Genomic DNA, 17,609 nt, shown 5'->3' with positions numbered 1-17,609 from the left:
CACGGTCGACGTTATTCGAAACTTTTGTGGGGAATGATGAGTCTTGAAGATTTAGAATGGAATTTCGAAGGAACGGAGTGCTTCAAATCGAACCGTAATTCGGGAACCCTAATCTGGGACGTTTGAAGTCCGTCCTAAAAGAACGGCGTCACGGTCTCGAAACTTTCGTGGAATGATTAGTCCTGATTGATTTAGAATAGAATTTCGATCGAAAAAACGGAGTGCTTCAAATCTAACCCTAATTCGGACACCCTAATCTGGGAAGTTTGAAGTCCGTGCTAAAAAAATCGAGTCGCGGTCGACGTTTTTTAAAAGTTTTGTGGGGAATGATCAGATTAGGCTCGATTATTTAGAATAGAATTTCGAAGAAACGGAGTGCATAAAACAGTAATAGATTGCTTCAAATCGACCCTTAATTCGGAAACCCTTATTTGGGTCGTTTGAAGTAGGTGCTAAAAAAATAGAGTCAAGGACGCCGTTTTTTGAAACTTTTGTGGGGAATGACTAGAACAGTATAATAGTGCTTCAAATCAAACCCTAATTCGGAAACTCTAATCTGGGACGTTTGAAGTACGTGCTTCGAAAACCGAGTCACGGTCGACGTTTTTCGAAACATTTGTGGGGAATGATTAGTCCTGAAGATTTAGACTGGAATTTCGTAGAAACGGAGTGCTTCAAATCGAATCGTAATTTGGCAACCCTAATTTGGGACCTTTGAAGTCCGTGCTAAAAGAACGGCGTCACGGTCTCGAAACTTTCGTGGGGAATGATTAGTGCTGATTGATTTAGAATAGAATTTCGATCGAAAAAACGGAGTGCTTCAACTCTAACCCTCATTCAGACACCCTAATCTGGGAAGTTTGAAGTCCGTGATAAAAAAACCGAGTCGCGGTCGATGTTTTTTAAAAGTTTTGTGGGGAATGATCAGATTAGGCTTGATGATTTAGAATAGAATTTCGAAGAAACGGAGTGCATAAAAAAGTAATAGATTGCTTCAAATCGACCCTTAATTCGGAAACCCTTATTTGGGTCGTTTGAAGTAGGTGCTAAAAAAATAGAGTCAAGGTCGGCGTTTTTTGAAACTTTTGTGGGGAATGACTAGAACAGTAAAATAGTGCTTCAAATCAAACCCTAATTCGTAACTCTAATATGGGACGTTTGAAGTACGTGCTTCGAAAACCGAGTCACGGTGGACGTTTTTCGAAACTTTTGTGGGGAATGATGAGTCTTGAAGATTTAGAATCGAATTTCATAGAAACGAAGTGCTTCAAATCGAATCCTAATTTGGGAACCCTAATCTGGGACGTTTGAAGTCCGTGCTAAAAGAACGGCGTCACGGTCTCGAAACTTTCGTGGGGAATGATTAGTCCTGATTGATTTAGAATAGAATTTCGATCGGAAAAACGGAGTGCTTCAAATCTAACCATCATTCGGACACCCTAATCTGGGAAGTTTGAAGTCCGTGCTAAAAAAACCGAGTCGCGGTCGACGTTTTTTAAAAGTTTTGTGGGGAATGATCAGATTAGGCTCGATGATTTAGAATAGAATTTCGAAGAAACGGAGTGCATAAAACAGTAATAGATTGCTTCAAATCGACCCTTAATTCGGAAACCCTTATTTGGGTCGTTTGAAGTAGGTGCTAAAAAAATAGAGTCAAGGTCGGCGTTTTTTGAAACTTTTGTGGGGAATGACTAGAACAGTAAAATAGTGCTTCAAATCAAACCCTAATTCGTAACTCTAATATGGGACGTTTGAAGTACGTGCTTCGAAAACCGAGTCACGGTCGACGTTATTCGAAACTTTTGTGGGGAATGATGAGTCTTGAAAATTTAGAATCGAATTTCGTAAAAACGGAGTGCTTCAAATCGAACCCTAATTCGGGAACCCTAATCTGGGACGTTTGAAGTCCGTCCTAAAATAACGGCGTCACGGTCTCGAAACTTTTGTGGGGAATGATTAGTCCTGATTGATTTAGAATAGAGTTTCGATCGGAAAAACTAAGTGCTTCAAATCTAACCCTAATTCGGACACCCTAATCTGGGAAGTTTGAAGTCCGTGCTAAATAAACCGAGTCGCGATCGACGTTTTTTAAAAGATTTGTGGGGAATGATCAGATTAGGCTCGATGATTTAGAATAGAATTTCGAAGAAACGGAGTGCATAAAACAGTAATAGATTGCTTCAAATCGACCCTTAATTCGGAAACCCTTATTTGGGTCGTTTGAAGTAGGTGCTAAAAAAATAGAGTCAAGGTCGGCGTTTTTTGAAACTTTTGTGGGGAATGACTAGAACAGTAAAATAGTGCTTCAAATCAAACCCTAATTCGGAAACTCTAATATGGGACGTTTGAAGTACGTGCTTCGAAAACTGAGTCACGGTGGACGTTTTTCGAAACTTTTGTGGGGAATGATGAGTTGTGAAGATTTAGAATCGAATTTCGTTGAAACGGAGTGCTTCAAATCGAACCCTAATTCGGGAACCCTAATCTGGGACGTTGGAAGTCCGTGCTAAAAGAACGGCGTCACGATCTCGAAACTTTCGTGGGGAATGATTAGTTCTGATTGATTTAGAATAGAATTTCGATCGAAAAAACGGAGTGCTTCAAATCTAACCATCATTCGGACACCCTAATCTGGGAAGTTTGAAGTCCGTGCTAAAAAAACCGAGTCGCGGTCGACGTTTTTTAAAAGTTTTGTGGGGAATGATCAGATTAGGCTCGATGATTTAGAATAGAATTTCGAAGAAACGGAGTGCATAAAACAGTAATAGATTGCTTCAAATCGACCCTTAATTCGGAAACCCTTATTTGGGTCGTTTGAAGTAGGTGCTAAAAAAATAGAGTCAAGGTCGGCGTTTTTTGAAACTTTTGTGGGGAATGACTAGAACAGTAAAATAGTGCTTCAAATCAAACCCTAATTCGTAAACTCTAATATGGGACGTTTGAAGTACGTGCTTCGAAAACCGACTCACGGTCGACGTTCTTCGAAACTTTTGTGGGGAATGATGAGTCTTGAAAATTTAGAATCGAATTTCGTAAAAACGGAGTGCTTCAAATCGAACCCTAATTCGGGAACCCTAATCTGGGACGTTTGAAGTCCGTCCTAAAATAACGGCGTCACGGTCTCGAAACTTTTGTGGGGAAAGATTAGTCCTGATTGATTTAGAATAGAATTTCGATCGGAAAAACGGAGTGCTTCAAATCTAACCCTAATTCGGACACCCTAATCTGGGAAGTTTTAAGTCCGTGCTAAAAAAATCGAGTCGCGGTCGACGTTTTTTAAAAGTTTTGTGGGGAATAATCAGATTAGGCTCGATGATTTAGAATAGAATTTCGAAGAAACGGAGTGCATAAAACAGTAATAGATTGTTTCAAATCGACCCTTAATTCGGAAACCCTTATTTGGGTCGTTTGAAGTAGGTGCTAAAAAAATAGAGTCAAGGTCGGCGTTTTTTGAAACTTTTGGGGGGAATGACTAGAACAGTAAAATAGTGCTTCAAATCAAACCCTAATTCTCAATCTCTAATATGGGACGTTTGAAGTACGTGCTTCGAAAACCGAGTCACGGTGGACGTTTTTCGAAACTTTTGTGGGGAATGATGAGTCTTGAAGATTTAGAATCGAATTTCGTTGAAACGGAGTGCTTCAAATCGAACCCTAATTCGGGAACCCTAATCTGGGACGTTCGAAGTCCGTGCTAAAAGAACGGCGTCACGGTCTCGAAACTTTCGTGGGGAATGATTAGTCCTGATTGATTTAGAATAGAATTTCGATCGAAAAAACGGAGTGCTTCAAATCTAACCATCATTCGGACACCCTAATCTGGGAAGTTTGAAGTCCGTGCTAAAAAAACCGAGTCGCGGTCGACGTTTTTTAAAAGTTTTGTGGGGAATGATCAGATTAGGCTCGATGATTTAGAATAGAATTTCGAAGAAACGGAGTGCATAAAACAGTAATAGATTGCTTCAAATCGACCCTTAATTCGGAAACCCTTATTTGGGTCGTTTGAAGTAGGTGCTAAAAAAATAGAGTCAAGGTCGGCGTTTTTTGAAACTTTTGTGGGGAATGACTAGAACAGTAAAATAATGCTTCAAATCAAACCCTAATTCGGAAACTCTAATATGGGACGTTTGAAGTACGTGCTTCGAAAACCGACTCACGGTCGACGTTCTTCGAAACTTTTGTGGGGAATGATGAGTCTTGAAAATTTAGAATCGAATTTCGTAGAAACGGAGTGCTTCAAATCGAACCCTAATTCAGGAACCCTAATCTGGGACGTTTGAAGTCCGTCCTAAAAGAACGGCGTCATGGTCTCGAAACTTTTGTAAGGAATGATTAGTCCTGATTGATTTAGAATAGAATTTCGATCGGAAAAACGGAGTGCATCAAATCTAACTTTAATTCGGACACCCTAATCTGGGAAGTTTGAAGTCCGTTCTAGAAAAACCGAGTCGCGGTCGACGTTTTTTACAAGTTTTTTGGGGAATGATCAGATTAGGCTCGATGATTTAGAATAGAATTTCGAAGAAACGGAGTGCATAAAACAGTAATAGATTGCTTCAAATCGACCCTTAATTCGGAAACCCTTATTTGGGTCGTTTGAAGTAGGTGCTAAAAAAATAGTGTCAAGGTCGGCGTTTTTTGAAACTTTTGTGGGGAATGACTAGAACAGTAAAATAGTGCTTCAAATCAAACGATAATTCGGAAACTCTAATATGGGACGTTTGAAGTACGTGCTTCGAAAACCGAGTAACGGTCGACGTTATTCGAAACTTTTGTGGGGAATGATGAGTCTTGAAGATCTAGAATGGAATTTCGAAGAAACGGAGTGCTTCAAATCGAACCGTAATTCGAGAACCCTAATCTGGGACGTTTGAAGTTCGTGCTAAAAGAACGGCGTCAAGGTCTCGAAACTTTCGTGGGGAATGATAAGTCCTGATTGATTTAGAACAGAATTTCGATCGGAAAAACGGAGTGCTTCAAATCTAACCCTAATTCGGACACCCTAATCTGGGAAGTTTGAAGTCCGTGCTGAAAAAACCGAGTCGCGATCGACGTTTTTTAAAAGTTTTCTGGGGAATGATCAGATTAGGCTCGATGATTTAGAATAGAATTTCGAAGAAACGGAGTGCATAAAACAGTAATAGATTGCTTCAAATCAACCCTTAATTCGGAAACCCTTATTTGGGTCGTTTGAAGTAGGTGCTAAAAAAATAGAGTGAAGGTCGGCGTTTTTTGAAACTTTTGTGGGGAATGACTAGAACAGTAAAATAGTGCTTCAAATCAAACCCTAATTCGGAAACTCTAATATGGGACGTTTGGAGTACGTGCTTCGAAAACCGAGTCACGGTCGACGTTTTTCGAAACTTTTGTGGGGAATGATTAGTCTTAAAGATTTAGAATGGAATTTCGGAGAAACGGAGTGCTTCAAATCGAACCGTAATTCGGGAACCCTAATCTTGGACGTTTGAAGTCCGTGCTAAAAGAACGGCGTCACGGTCTCGAAACTTTCGTGGGGAATGATTAGTCCTGATTGATTTAGAATAGAATTTCGATCAGAAAAACGGAGTGCTTCAAATCTAACCCTAATTCGGACACCCTAATCTGGGAAGTTTAAAGTCCGTGCTAAAAAAACCGAGTCGCGGTCGACGTTTTTTAAAATTTTTGTGGGGAATGATCAGATTAGGCTCGATGATTTAGAATAGAATTTCGAAGAAACGGAGTGCATAAAACAGTAATAGATTGCTTCAAATCGACCCTTAATTCGGAAACCCTTATTTGGGTCGTTCGAAGTAGGTGCTAAAAAAATAGAGTCAAGGTTGGCGTTTTTTGAAACTTTTGTGGGGAATGACTAGAACAGTAAAATAGTGCTTCAAATCAAACCCTAATTCGGAAACTCTAATATGGGACGTTTGAAGTACGTGCTTCGAAAACTGAGTCACGGTGGACGTTTTTCGAAACTTTTGTGGGGAATGATGAGTCTTGAAGATTTAGAATCGAATTTCGTTGAAACAGAGTGCTTCAAATCGAACCCTAATTCGGGAACCCTAATCTGGGACGTTGGAAGTCCGTGCTAAAAGAACGGCGTCACGGTCTCGAAACTTTCGTGGGGAATGATTAGTCCTGATTGATTTAGAATAGAATTTCGATCGAAAAAACGGAGTGCTTCAAATCTAACCATCATTCGGACACCCTAATCTGGGAAGTTTGAAGTCCGTGCTAAAAAAACCGAGTCGCGGTCGACGTTTTTTAAAAGTTTTTTGGGGAATGATCAGATTAGGCTCGATGATTTAGAATAGAATTTCGAAGAAACGGAGTGCATAAAACAGTAATAGATTGCTTCAAATCGACCCTTAATTCGGAAACCCTTATTTGGGTCGTTTGAAGTAGGTGCTAAAAAAATAGAGTCAAGGTCGGCGTTTTTTGAAACTTTTGTGGGGAATGACTAGAACAGTAAAATAGTGCTTCAAATCAAACCCTAATTCTCAATCTCTAATATGGGACGTTTGAAGTACGTGCTTCGAAAACCGAATCACGGTGGACGTTTTTCGAAACTTTTGTGGGGAATGATGAGTCTTGAAGATTTAGAATCGAATTTCGTTGAAACGGAGTGCTTCAAATCGAACCCTAATTCGGGAACCCTAATCTGGGACGTTGGAAGTCCGTGCTAAAAGAACGGCGTCACGGTCTCGAAACTTTCGTGGGGAAAGATTAGTCCTGATTGATTTAGAATAGAATTTCGATCGGAAAAACGGAGTGCTTCAAATCTAACCATCATTCGGACACCCTAATCTGAGAAGTTTGAAGTCCGTGCTAAAAAAACCGAGTAGCGGTCGATGTTTTTTAAAAGTTTTGTGGGGAATGATCAGATTAGGCTCGATGATTTAGAATCGAATTTCGTAGAAACGGAGTGCTTCAAATCGAACCCTAATTCGGGAACAATAATATGGGACGTTTGAAGTCCGTGCTAAAAGAACGGCGTCACGGTCTCGAAACTTTCGTGGGGAATGATTAGTCCTGATTGATTTAGAATAGAATTTCGATCGGAAAAACGGAGTGCTTCAAATCTAACCCTAATTCGGACACCCTAATCTGGGAAGTTTTAAGTCCGTGCTAAAAAAATTGAGTCGCGATCGACGTTTTTTAAAAGTTTTGTGGGGAATAATCAGATTAGGCTCGATGATTTAGAATAGAATTTCGAAGAAACGGAGTGCATAAAACAGTAATAGATTGTTTCAAATCGACCCTTAATTCGGAAACCCTTATTTGGGTCGTTTGAAGTAGGTGCTAAAAAAATAGAGTCAAGGTCGGCGTTTTTTTAAACTTTTGTGGGGAATGACTAGAACAGTAAAATAGTGCTTCAAATCAAACCCTAATTCGGAAACACTAATATGGGACGTTTGAAGTACGTGCTTCGAAAACCGAGTCACGGTGGACGTTTTTCGAAACTTTTGTGGGGAATGATGAGTCTTGAAGATTTAGAATCGAATTTCATAGAAACGGAGTGCTTCAAATCGAACCCTAATTCGGGAACCCTAATCTGGGACGTTTGAAGTCCGTGCTAAAAGAACGGCGTCACGGTCTCGAAACTTTCGTGGGGAATGATTAGTCCTGATTGATTTAGAATAGAATTTCGATCGGAAAAACGGAGTGCTTCAAATCTAACCATCATTCGGACACCCTAATCTGGGAAGTTTGAAGTCCGTGCTAAAAAAACCGAGTCGCGGTCGACGTTTTTTAAAAGTTTTGTGGGGAATGATCAGATTAGGCTCGATGATTTAGAATAGAATTTCGAAGAAACGGAGTGCATAAAACAGTAATAGATTGCTTCAAATCGACCCTTAATTCGGAAACCCTTATTTGGGTCGTTTGAAGTAGGTGCTAAAAAAATAGAGTCAAGGTCGGCGTTTTTTGAAACTTTTGTGGGGAATGACTAGAACAGTAAAATAGTGCTTCAAATCAAACCCTAATTCGGAAACTCTAATATGGGACGTTTGAAGTACGTGCTTCGAAAACTGAGTCACGGTGGATGTTTTTCGAAACTTTTGTGGGAATGATGAGTCTTGAAGATTTAGAATCAAATTTCGTAGAAACGGAGTGCTTCAAATCGAACCCTAATTCGGGAACCCTAATCTGGGACGTTTGAAGTCCGTGCTAAAAGAACGGCGTCACGGTCTCGAAACTTTCGTGGGGAATGATTAGTCCTGATTGATTTAGAATAGAATTTCGATCGAAAAAACGGAGTGCTTCAAATCTAACCCTAATTCGGACACCCTAATCTGGGAAGTTTGAAGTCCGTGCTAAAGAAACCGAGTCGCGGTCGACGTTTTTTAAAAGTTTTGTGGGGAATGATCAGATTAGGCTCGATGATTTAGAATAGAATTTCGAAGAAACGGAGTGCATAAAACAGTAATAGATTGTTTCAAATCGACCCTTAATTCGGAAACCCTTATTTGGGTCGTTTGAAGTAGGTGCTAAAAAAATAGAGTCAAGGTCGGCGTTTTTTGAAACTTTTGGGGGGAATGACTAGAACAGTAAAATAGTGCTTCAAATCAAACCCTAATTCTCAATCTCTAATATGGGACGTTTGAAGTACGTGCTTCGAAAACCGAGTCACGGTGGACGTTTTTCGAAACTTTTGTGGGGAATGATGAGTCTTGAAGATTTAGAATCAAATTTCGTTGAAACGGAGTGCTTCAAATCGAACCCTAATTCGGGAACCCTAATCTGGGACGTTGGAAGTCCGTGCTAAAAGAACGGCGTCACGGTCTCGAAACTTTCGTGGGGAAAGATTAGTCCTGATTTATTTAGAATAGAATTTCGATCGGAAAAACGGAGTGCTTCAAATCTAACCATCATTCAGACACCCTAATCTGGGAAGTTTGAAGTCCGTGCTAAAAAAACCGAGTCGCGGTCGACGTTTTTTAAAAGTTTTGTGGGGAATGATCAGATTAGGCTCGATGATTTAGAATAGAATTTCGAAGAAACGGAGTGCATAACACAGTAATATATTGCTTCAAATCGACCCTTAATTCGGAAACCCTTATTTGGGTCGTTTGAAGTAGGTGCTAAAAAAATAGAGTCAAGGTCGGCTTTTTTTGAAACTTTTGTGGGGATGACTAGAACAGTAAAATAGTGCTTCAAATCAAAACCTAATTCGGAAACTCTAATATGGGACGTTTGAAGTACGTGCTTCGAAAACCGAGTCACGGTCGACGTTTTTCGAAACTTTTGTGGGGAATGATGTGTCTTGAAGATTTAGAATCGAATTTCGTAGAAACGGAGTGCTTCAAATCGAACCCTAATTCGGGAACCCTAATCTGGGACGTTTGAAGTCCGTGCTAAAAGAACGGCGTCACGGTCTCGAAACTTTCGTGGGGAATGATTAGTCCTGATTGATTTAGAATAGAATTTCGATCGAAAAAACGGAGTGCTTCAAATCTAACCATCATTCGGACACCCTAATATGGGAAGTTTGAAGTCCGTGCTAAAAAAACCGAGTCGCGGTCGACGTTTTTTAAAAGTTTTTTGGGGAATGATCAGATTAGGCTCGATGATTTAGAATAGAATTTCGAAGAAACGGAGTGCATAAAACAGTAATAGATTGCTTCAAATCGACCCTTAATTCGGAAACCCTTATTTGGGTCGTTTGAAGTAGGTGCTAAAAAAATAGAGTCAAGGTCGGCGTTTTTTTAAACTTTTGTGGGGAATGACTAGAACAGTAAAATAGTGCTTCAAATCAAACCCTAATTCGGAAACTCTAATATGGGACGTTTGAAGTACGTGCTTCGAAAACCGAGTAACGGTGGACGTTTTTCGAAACTTTTGTGGGGAATGATGAGTCTTGAAGATTTAGAATCGAATTTTATAGAAACGGAGTGCTTCAAATCGAACCCTAATCGGGAACCCTAATCTGGGACGTTTGAAGTCCGTGCTAAAAGAACGGCGTCACGGTCTCGAAACTTTCGTGGGGAATGATTAGTTCTGATTGATTTAGAATAGAATTTCGATCGGAAAAACGGAGTGCTTCAAATCTAACCATCATTCGGACACCCTAATCTGGGAAGTTTGAAGTCCGTGCTAAAAAAACCGAGTCGCGGTCGACGTTTTTTAAAAGTTTTGTGGGGAATGATCAGATTAGGCTCGATGATTTATAATAGAATTTCAAAGAAACGGAGTGCATAAAACAGTAATAGATTGCTTCAAATCGACCCTTAATTCGGAAACCCTTATTTGGGTCGTTTGAAGTAGGTGCTAAAAAAATAGAGTCAAGGTCGGCGTTTTTTGAAACTTTTGTGGGGAATGACTAGAACAGTAAAATAGTGCTTCAAATCAAACCCTAATTCGGAAACACTAATATGGGACGTTTGAAGTACGTGCTTCGAAAACCGAGTCACGGTGGACGTTTTTCGAAACTTTTGTGGGGAATGATGAGTCTTGAAGATTTAGAATCGAATTTCGTTGAAACGGAGTGCTTCAAATCGAACCCTAATTCGGGAACCCTAATCTGGGACGTTGGAAGTCCGTGCTAAAAGAACGGCGTCACGGTCTCGAAACTTTCGTGGGGAAAGATTAGTCCTGATTGATTTAGAATAGAATTTCGATCGGAAAAACGGAGTGCTTCAAATCTAACCATCATTCGAACACCCTAATCTGGGAAGTTTGAAGTCCGTGCTAAAAAAACCGAGTCGCGGTCGACGATTTTTAAAAGTTTTGTGGGGAATGATCAGATAAGGCTCGATGATTTAGAATAGAATTTCGAAGAAACGGAGTGCATAAAACAGTAATAGATTGCTTCAAATCGACCCTTAATTCGGAAACCCTTATTTGGGTCGTTTGAAGTAGGTGCTAAAAAAATAGAGTCAAGGTCGGCGTTTTTTGAAACTTTTGTGGGGAATTACTAGAACAGTAAAATAGTGCTTCAAATCAAACCCTAATTCGGAAACTCTAATATGGGACATTTGAAGTACGTGCTTCGAAAACTGAGTCACGGTGGACGTTTTTCGAAACTTTTGTGGGAATGATGAGTCTTGAAGATTTAGAATCGAATTTCGTAGAAACGGAGTGCTTCAAATCGAACCCTAATTCGGGAACCCTAATCTGGAACGTTTGAAGTCCGTGCTAAAAGAACGGCGTCACGGTCTCGAAACTTTCGTGGGGAATGATTAGTCCTGATTGATTTAGAATAGAATTTCGATCGAAAAAACGGAGTGCTTCAAATCTAACCATCATTCGGACACCCTAATCTGGGAAGTTTGTAGTCCGTGCTAAAAAAACCGAGTCGCGGTCGACGTTTTTTAAAAGTTTTTTGGGGAATGATCAGATTAGGCTCGATGATTTAGAATAGAATTTCGAAGAAACGGAGTGCATAAAACAGTAATAGATTGCTTCAAATCGACCCTTAATTCGGAAACCCTTATTTTGGTCGTTTGAAGTAGGTGCTAAAAAAATAGAGTCAAGGTCGGCGTTTTTTGAAACTTTTGTGGGGAATGACTAGAACAGTAAAATAGTGCTTCAAATCAAACCCTAATTCGGAAACTCTAATATGGGACGTTTGAAGTACGTGCTTCGAAAACCGAGTCACGGTGGACGTTTTTCGAAACTTTTGTGGGGAATGATGAGTCTTGAAGATTTAGAATCGAATTTCATAGAAACGGAGTGCTTCAAATCGAACCTTAATTCGGGAACCCTAATCTGGGACGTTTGAAGTCCGTGCTAAAAGAACGGCGTCACGGTCTCGAAACTTTCGTGGGGAATGATTAGTCCTGATTGATTTAGAATAGAATTTCGATCGGAAAAACGGAGTGCTTCAAATCTAACCATCATTCGGACACCCTAATCTGGGAAGTTTGAAGTCCGTGCTAAAAAAACCGAGTCGCGGTCGACGTTTTTTAAAAGTTTTGTGGGGAATGATCAGATAAGGCTCGATGATTTAGAATAGAATTTCGAAGAAACGGAGTGCATAAAACAGTAATAGATTGCTTCAAATCGACCCTTAATTCGGAAACCCTTATTTGGGTCGTTTGAAGTAGGTGCTAAAAAAATAGAGTCAAGGTCGGCGTTTTTTGAAACTTTTGTGGGGAATGACTAGAACAGTAAAATAGTGCTTCAAATCAAACGATAATTCGGAAACTCTAATATGGGACGTTTGAAGTACGTGCTTCGAAAACCGAGTCACGGTGGACGTTTTTCGAAACTTTTGTGGGGAATGATGAGTCTTGAAGATTTAGAATCGAATTTCATAGAAACGGAGTGCTTCAAATCGAACCTTAATTCGGGAACCCTAATCTGGGACGTTTGAAGTCCGTGCTAAAAGAACGGCGTCACGGTCTCGAAACTTTCGTGGGGAATGATTAGTCCTGATTGATTTAGAATAGAATTTCGATCGGAAAAACGGAGTGCTTCAAATCTAACCATCATTCGGACACCCTAATCTGGGAAGTTTGAAGTCCGTGCTAAAAAAACCGAGTCGCGGTCGACGTTTTTTAAAAGTTTTGTGGGGAATGATCAGATAAGGCTCGATGATTTAGAATAGAATTTCGAAGAAACGGAGTGCATAAAACAGTAATAGATTGCTTCAAATCGACCCTTAATTCGGAAACCCTTATTTGGGTCGTTTGAAGTAGGTGCTAAAAAAATAGAGTCAAGGTCGGCGTTTTTTGAAACTTTTGTGGGGAATGACTAGAACAGTAAAATAGTGCTTCAAATCAAACCCTAATTCGGAAACACTAATATGGGACGTTTGAAGTACGTGCTTCGAAAACCGAGTCACGGTGGACGTTTTTCGAAACTTTTGTGGGGAATGATGAGTCTTGAAGATTTAGAATCGAATTTCGTTGAAACGGAGTGCTTCAAATCGAACCCTAATTCGGGAACCCTAATCTGGGACGTTGGAAGTCCGTGCTAAAAGAACGGCGTCACGGTCTCGAAACTTTCGTGGGGAATGATTAGTCCTGATTGATTTAGAATAGAATTTCGATCGAAAAAACGGTGTGCTTCAAATCTAACTGATATGAACTGAGAGACATCAATCATACAATATACTTCAATGAAGATGTGAAGAAAAGGTTGTCAAAATTATCAAAATATGTTTCAATTCATGCTACATTGAAGAAGAATAAAATTTGATTGTTGTAAATTTTGGGTGGGTTATAATTTGGAGTAATTTAGAGTTATCGTATTTTAAGACTTTTTATTTCATTTCGGTTACATTTACATAATGGCTAATTATGGCCATAAAGTGTGAATGTTACAACTTTTGGAATGCCTTTAATAGTTTCATTTTGAGGCTATATAAAGCCATGTATGTTGTATTTGTAAGGTAGACTTGAAAAATATAGAAAGAAGCATTTGTGCTTTCCTTTAGCCAATGGCTAAGTTTCTTTGCAATTCTATGTAGTTTAGATTGCATGTAGAATCATTCAAGCTCGACATGATCAATCTTGCTTGTGGAGTGATTCGAATCTCAAACAAGTGTTTGAGATATTTGATCAACAAGAGTCATTCAAGCTAGACATGATCGATCTTGCTTGTGGAGTGATTCGAATCTCAATCAAGTCTTCTTGCCTTGAGATATTCGATCAACAAGGTAATCCGAATCTTACTCCCCTTGTAGTGATTCCTTATCTTATCACTAACCATCATTCGGACACCCTAATCTGGGAAGTTTGAAGTCCGTGCTAAAAAAACCGAGTCGCGGTCGACGTTTTTTAAAAGTTTTTTGGGGAATGATCAGATTAGGCTCGATGATTTAGAATAGAATTTCGAAGAAACGGAGTGCATAAAACAGTAATAGATTGCTTCAAATCGACCCTTAATTCGGAAACCCTTATTTTGGTCGTTTGAAGTAGGTGCTAAAAAAATAGAGTCAAGGTCGGCGTTTTTTGAAACTTTTGTGGGGAATGACTAGAACAGTAAAATAGTGCTTCAAATCAAACCCTAATTCGGAAACTCTAATATGGGACGTTTGAAGTACGTGCTTCGAAAACCGAGTCACGGTCGACGTTTTTCGAAACTTTTGTGGGGAATGATGAGTCTTGAAGATTTAGAATCGAATTTCATAGAAACGGAGTGCTTCAAATCGAACCTTAATTCGGGAACCCTAATCTGGGACGTTTGAAGTCCGTGCTAAAAGAACGGCGTCACGGTCTCGAAACTTTCGTGGGGAATGATTAGTCCTGATTGATTTAGAATAGAATTTCGATCGGAAAAACGGAGTGCTTCAAATCTAACCATCATTCGGACACCCTAATCTGGGAAGTTTGAAGTCCGTGCTAAAAAAACCGAGACGCGGTCGACGTTTTTTAAAAGTTTTGTGGGGAATGATCAGATAAGGCTCGATGATTTAGAATAGAATTTCGAAGAAACGGAGTGCATAAAACAGTAATAGATTGCTTCAAATCGACCCTTAATTCGGAAACCCTTATTTGGGTCGTTTGAAGTAGGTGCTAAAAAAATAGAGTCAAGGTCGGCGTTTTTTGAAACTTTTGTGGGGAATGACTAGAACAGTAAAATAGTGCTTCAAATCAAACGATAATTCGGAAACTCTAATATGGGACGTTTGAAGTACGTGCTTCGAAAACCGAGTCACGGTGGACGTTTTTCGAAACTTTTGTGGGGAATGATGAGTCTTGAAGATTTAGAATCGAATTTCATAGAAACGGAGTGCTTCAAATCGAACCTTAATTCGGGAACCCTAATCTGGGACGTTTGAAGTCCGTGCTAAAAGAACGGCGTCACGGTCTCGAAACTTTCGTGGGGAATGATTAGTCCTGATTGATTTAGAATAGAATTTCGATCGGAAAAACGGAGTGCTTCAAATCTAACCATCATTCGGACACCCTAATCTGGGAAGTTTGAAGTCCGTGCTAAAAAAACCGAGTCGCGGTCGACGTTTTTTAAAAGTTTTGTGGGGAATGATCAGATAAGGCTCAATGATTTAGAATAGAATTTCGAAGAAACGGAGTGCATAAAACAATAATAGATTGCTTCAAATCGACCCTTAATTCGGAAACCCTTATTTGGGTCGTTTGAAGTAGGTGCTAAAAAAATAGAGTCAAGGTCGATGTTTTTTGAAACTTTTGTGGGGAATGACTAGAACAGTAAAATAGTGCTTCAAATCAAACCCTAATTCGGAAACACTAATATGGGACGTTTGAAGTACGTGCTTCGAAAACCGAGTCACGGTGGACGTTTTTCGAAACTTTTGTGGGGAATGATGAGTCTTGAAGATTTAGAATCGAATTTCGTTGAAACGGAGTGCTTCAAATCGAACCCTAATTCGGGAACCCTAATCTGGGACGTTGGGAGTCCGTGCTAAAAGAACGGCGTCACGGTCTCGAAACTTTCGTGGGGAATGATTAGTCCTGATTGATTTAGAATAGAATTTCGATCGAAAAAACGGTGTGCTTCAAATCTAACCATCATTCGGACACCCTAATCTAGGAAGTTTGAAGTCCGTGCTAAAAAAACCGAGTCGCGGTCGACGTTTTTTAAAAGTTTTTTGGGGAATGATCAGATTAGGCTCGATGATTTAGAATAGAATTTCGAAGAAACGGAGTGCATAAAACAGTAATAGATTGCTTCAAATCGACCCTTAATTCGGAAACCCTTATTTTGGTCGTTTGAAGTAGGTGCTAAAAAAATAGAGTCAAGGTCGGCGTTTTTTGAAACTTTTGTGGGGAATGACTAGAACAGTAAAATAGTGCTTCAAATCAAACCCTAATTCGGAAACTCTAATATGGGACGTTTGAAGTACGTGCTTCGAAAACCGAGTCACGGTGGACGTTTTTCGAAACTTTTGTGGGGAATGATGAGTCTTGAAGATTTAGAATCGAATTTCATAGAAACGAAGTGCTTCAAATCGAATCCTAATTTGGGAACCCTAATCTGGGACGTTTGAAGTCCGTGCTAAAAGAACGGCGTCACGGTCTCGAAACTTTCGTGGGGAATGATTAGTCCTGATTGATTTAGAATAGAATTTCGATCGGAAAAACGGAGTGCTTCAAATCTAACCATCATTCGGACACCCTAATCTGGGAAGTTTGAAGTCCGTGCTAAAAAAACCGAGTCGCGGTCGACGTTTTTTAAAAGTTTTGTGGGGAATGATCAGATTAGGCTCGATGATTTAGAATAGAATTTCGAAGAAACGGAGTGCATAAAACAGTAATAGATTGCTTCAAATCGACCCTTAATTCGGAAACCCTTATTTGGGTCGTTTGAAGTAGGTGCTAAAAAAATAGAGTCAAGGTCGGCGTTTTTTGAAACTTTTGTGGGGAATGACTAGAACAGTAAAATAGTGCTTCAAATCAAACCCTAATTCTCAATCTCTAATATGGGACGTTTGAAGTACGTGCTTCGAAAACCGAATCACGGTGGACGTTTTTCGAAACTTTTGTGGGGAATGATGAGTCTTGAAGATTTAGAATCGAATTTCGTTGAAACGGAGTGCTTCAAATCGAACCCTAATTCGGGAACCCTAATCTGGGACGTTGGAAGTCCGTGCTAAAAGAACGGCGTCACGGTCTCGAAACTTTCGTGGGGAAAGATTAGTCCTGATTGATTTAGAATAGAATTTCGATCGGAAAAACGGAGTGCTTCAAATCTAACCATCATTCGAACACCCTAATCTGAAAAGTTTGAAGTCCGTGCTAAAAAAACCGAGTCGCGGTCGACGTTTTTTAAAAGTTTTGTGGGGAATGATCAGATTAGGCTCGATGATTTAGAATAGAATTTCGAAGAAACGGAGTGCATAAAACAGTAATATATTGCTTCAAATCGACCCTTAATTCGGAAACCCTTATTTGGGTCGTTTGAAGTAGGTGCTAAAAAAATAGAGTCAAGGTCGGCTTTTTTTGAAACTTTTGTGGGGATGACTAGAACAGTAAAATAGTGCTTCAAATCAAAACCTAATTCGGAAACTCTAATATGGGACGTTTGAAGTACGTGCTTCGAAAACCGAGTCACGGTCGACGTTTTTCGAAACTTTTGTGGGGAATGATGTGTCTTGAAGATTTAGAATCGAATTTCGTAGAAACGGAGTGCTTCAAATCGAACCCTAATTCGGGAACCCTAATCTGGGATGTTTGAAGTCCGTGCTAAAAGAACGGCGTCACGGTCTCAGAACTTTCGTGGGGAATGATTAGTCCTGATTGATTTAGAATAGAATTTTGATCGAAAAAACGGAGTGCTTCAAATCTAACCATCATCCGGACACCCTAATCTGGGAAGTTTGAAGTCCGTGCTAAAAAAACCGAGTCGCGGTCGACGTTTTTTAAAAGTTTTGTGGGGAATGATCAGATTAGGCTCGATGATTTAGAATAGAATTTCGAAGAAACGGAGTGCATAAAACAGTAATATATTGCTTCAAATCGACCCTTAATTCGGAAACCCTTATTTGGGTCGTTTGAAGTAGGTGCTAAAAAAATAGAGTCAAGGTCGGCTTTTTTTGAAACTTTTGTGGGGATGACTAGAACAGTAAAATAGTGCTTCAAATCAAAACCTAATTCGGAAACTCTAATATGGGACGTTTGAAGTACGTGCTTCGAAAACCGAGTCACGGTCGACGTTTTTCGAAACTTTTGTGGGGAATGATGTGTCTTGAAGATTAAGAA

The sequence above is a fragment of the Cucurbita pepo genome, chromosome 20 (genome assembly GCF_057944985.1).
Source record: "Cucurbita pepo subsp. pepo isolate OVF chromosome 20, ASM5794498v1, whole genome shotgun sequence".
NCBI lineage: Eukaryota > Viridiplantae > Streptophyta > Magnoliopsida > Cucurbitales > Cucurbitaceae > Cucurbita > Cucurbita pepo.
Note: the sequence above shows the minus strand (reverse complement) of the source record.